The 3729-nt window shown below is 42.2% G+C and overlaps 1 pseudogene across 1 annotated transcript in view; it reads right to left on the bottom strand.

Moving 5' to 3' along the window:
• Positions 1–2753: 2753 nt before the first annotated feature.
• The window catches only part of LOC101294835, a 7183-nt pseudogene continuing 6207 nt past the window's right edge, over positions 2754–3729 (bottom strand). Inside the window, exons 21-23 of the transcript XR_184353.1 lie at positions 3676–3683; positions 3231–3381; positions 2754–3134 (exon numbers count right to left, since the gene is read on the bottom strand). The product of XR_184353.1 is annotated as a probable leucine-rich repeat receptor-like serine/threonine-protein kinase At3g14840-like (transcript). The remainder of the gene's footprint in view (positions 3135–3230; positions 3382–3675; positions 3684–3729) is intronic.

Here is a 3729-nt window from a genome sequence, read left to right as displayed (position 1 = left end):
ACCTCTTATTTCCGCGAGGGTATCATCATCGGAGATGGAATCCGTCGCGTCCGCCGCATCGCCCTCAGGTAATGAAAGATGAATGATTTGTTTTCTTATAATTCTCCGATTTTAATAATCAATTTGGTTTATCATGTGATAGGCACCGTCGGAGCGAAGCCGGCAAAAAAGAAGAGAGGCCCCGTCACAGGGAAGGCTCTCGAGAAGATCGTCAGTACCTCAGGGAGGATTGTCATCGGTACTGACGGGGATGGCGACATAGTCTCGGGCGGGAAGTCGATGATGTACTCCGGCCGTGTGGGAGTGCTCATTAGGGATAGAGTCCCTATGTTGTGGTCAGACTGGGCCGAGGTCCCGTAGGAGGTTAATGACATGGTCCACAACGCGATGTCGGTGAGTTTACAAAATGCCTCAATAATATTATGTATTACATTGTAGATTTCTCGAAAAACTAAACTAATAAACGGTTAAATGCAGGTGTGGTTTGAGGTTCCCGAGCACCTGAAGAGCAGCTGGGCGGACGTTGTGCATGGGGGAAGGTACGTTGGGAAGTTAATGAAAAAACAAAATTGTATGTGATATGAATAATATTTCTAATATTTTTGTTGTATCTGTAGGTACAAGGAGTGGAAGAACGAGTTGCGGACCCATTGGACTACGCACGGGAACACACGTTCTGGTACCCCTGCTGAGTTCCAGTACAGACAATACGAGTGGCGTTGGCTTCTGACATCAGAATTCAACAACCCTCGTAAACAGGTATTTAAAAAAATTAATTAGTTAATTTTTCATTAAGTACGTGCGTTTTTAAATATTTTACTAATAGTTTAGTTTTTTCTTTAAAGGCGATTTCCCGGGCGAACGCTTAGAACCGGCAACGCAACACAAGGAACCATCATGCCGGTTCTAAACCGTTCGCTGTCTTCATGGACGAGGCGGCCAGGGAACATCCAGAGGTCAACCAGTACATCTATACGTACGAGAAGGCATATCCTGACGCCCAGGAGAATATTGTAAGTCATCTTACGTTTTTAAATTTTTAATTTTACTTATATATATGTCAAAATGTTAATTAATAATTTTTTCCTATCCAATTAGGCGAAGGTAAAGGAGGCTAGTGACGAGGTGATGAGTGGTATAGTGAGGGAGACATGGCCGGACACGCAGGAGGAAGAGATGTCTGAAGCCATGTCCCGGATCGACACTTCGGATCTGACGGTTGGGGCGAGGATCATGGGCACAGCCTTCCCACCGCGAGCAAACAACTTCTACTACCGGGGTCTAAGAAAGAAGGGAGAGGGGGTCCTGAAGACCACTCTAGGATTTCAACGAAAGGCAGCCTCGACCAGCAGCAGGACCATGACCACCAGGACGACTCAGCTGCTACAGTCGAAACTTCAAAGACTACGGGAACAGCAAGCTGCTCATGTTGCCTATAATGCCGAGCAGACAACCTATAATGCCGCGCAGGCTGCCCATAATGCCGAGGTACATGCCATCCAGCAGGCCCAACAGCGGCATATGTTCCAGTACATGCAGGACTTTACAGCTGCCCAGCTCCAGGGACTTCCGCCTCCGCCCATACCGCTACCCCAGCCGCCGCAAACTCCGCAGCAGCCCCCAGAAGTGGATATTAATTTAGACGATCTAGATTTTGTGTAGTTGATGAATTATATAGTTTTATGTGCTTGTTGTTGGTTATATGGAATTGTTTTGGTGTTTTTTGCAGCTTGCTTAGAATGGTAATTTAGAAATTTCGGGTTTTTTTTTTATACTGGAATGGACTTATAGCCGACGAAATACGCCATAGTATTTTTAATTATTTTTTAATAGGGTTTAGCCGACGAATTATGGAATGTTTCGTCGGCTAAACCCTTAAAAGCCGACGAAATACGATCTGTTTCGTCGGCTTTAGTTATTTTTATTTTTTTATTACATACTATAGCCGACGAATATATTAAGCCTTTCGTCGGCTAATGCTAAGAGACTAGCCGACGAGTTGTTTCGTCGGCTATAGATAAGAGACTAGCCGACGAGTTGTTTCGTCGGCTAAAGCTAAGAGACTGGCCGACGAGTTGTTTCCTCGGCTAAAGTTAAGAGACTAGCCGACGAGTTGTTTCATCGGCTAAAGTCTGAGGGACTAGCCGACGACGTCTTCTGTTGTCAGCTAGGTATGGGAATATAGCCGACGACGGTCTATAATTTCGTCGGCTAAAGTCATTGCCGACGACCCTTTCTCGACGAAACTATAGCCGACGAAGTGTCGTCGGCTAAGATCTTAGCCAACGAATTAAACTAACAGGTCGATGAAAATTTTTCGTCGGCTAAAGTGCTTGTCCTGATAGTGTAGGAGTATAAAGGGAAGCAAAAACTGTAACTCAGATCCTATTAGCACAAATTTGAACTTTAGAACATAAGCTCTTGGACTACTCTAAATATCTAATTAATCTATGAAATTTTTTTTATGCACGATGTGTAAATATATAAACTGTGCAATCTTAACCATTCATAAAATTGGTACTTTTAGAAAGAAACAGAGAACATGAAGTTGATTGTTTACAGGAATGGAGGCATATATGGTCGGCCTCGGCGCCCTCTGTAAAAGATCCAGCATTCTGGTCAACTATGGAGACATATAACTTTGTCCGTGGAAACAACACGGAGTCCTACACGATTAATTTGCTACGTTGGAGAAGAAATGTTCTAATACGAAAACACGATAATGTGACATGGTGGTTTGTTAATCTTCAATTTTAACTGGAATAAACTTTATAGAGATCTGAATACGTAGTAGTATCAGAAGAACCAGTCCATGTTGCATCTGATGAACGCATGAGGCTGTGACTTCCACTTGCTGAGCTCCCTTGCGCATTATGCTCAGATAGGTTTTCGAAGGCTCTTAACCTAGTCATTTCATCACCATGGATACTTGGATCCAAAGCCACTTCATCCACTAGGGTTCGCCCTTCAAGCATACTCACTACTGCAGACATGATAGGCCTCAGTGCAGCTGTTGGATTGGCACACAGTAGAGCTACTTTGATAGTTCTAAGCGCCTCTTTCTTATTGAAATCGGATCCCAACCTCGGGTCCACCATCTCCAATAAGTTCCCTTTTTGATGCAAAACAAGGGCCTAAAAATAAGCAGAGAAAATGAGCGCATGGATGATCACAAACTAGTTACATATATATGTAGTGAAAGAATTTTTGAATGAAGATATTCATCTTACCCAATCCATAAGACATTGAATGTTCTCATTGGGTCGATATTTCATGTTGTTCTTTCCTGAAACAGTTTCTAGTGCAACAACTCCAAAACTGTAGACATCTGCCTTATAGGTCAAACAACCCCATAGCGCATATTCTGGTGCCATGTATCCTCTGCACAACAATTAAATTTTGTTTTCAGCAACGATAGTCACTCTAATACAAAGAGCTTGCCCATAAAATTATAAATCCAAAATCGGATTCCCCAAATAGAAATGAAATGAAGGTATCAACAATATATAAGACATTACATGTAAATTACATATTTTGTTGTCATTGCAGCATGCATTTCTGCAGTCAATAGGAGTTACCAACTTACTATAACTGACCGAAAATTTCAAATAGTTTACTCAGAAAAAGATTATAAGTTTTCATGTTTGTGTCGGAATTATCAAGATTTTTAAAGACAGATAAAACTGAGTGGAAAATGGCTTAAACAAAATTAGCCTCAGAAATGAAGTT

The sequence above is a fragment of the Fragaria vesca genome, linkage group LG3 (assembly GCF_000184155.1).
Source record: "Fragaria vesca subsp. vesca linkage group LG3, FraVesHawaii_1.0, whole genome shotgun sequence".
In the NCBI taxonomy this organism is placed as follows: domain Eukaryota; kingdom Viridiplantae; phylum Streptophyta; class Magnoliopsida; order Rosales; family Rosaceae; genus Fragaria; species Fragaria vesca.
The sequence above is the reverse complement of the archived record's forward strand: the minus strand, read 5'-3'. Positions and strand labels throughout refer to the sequence as shown.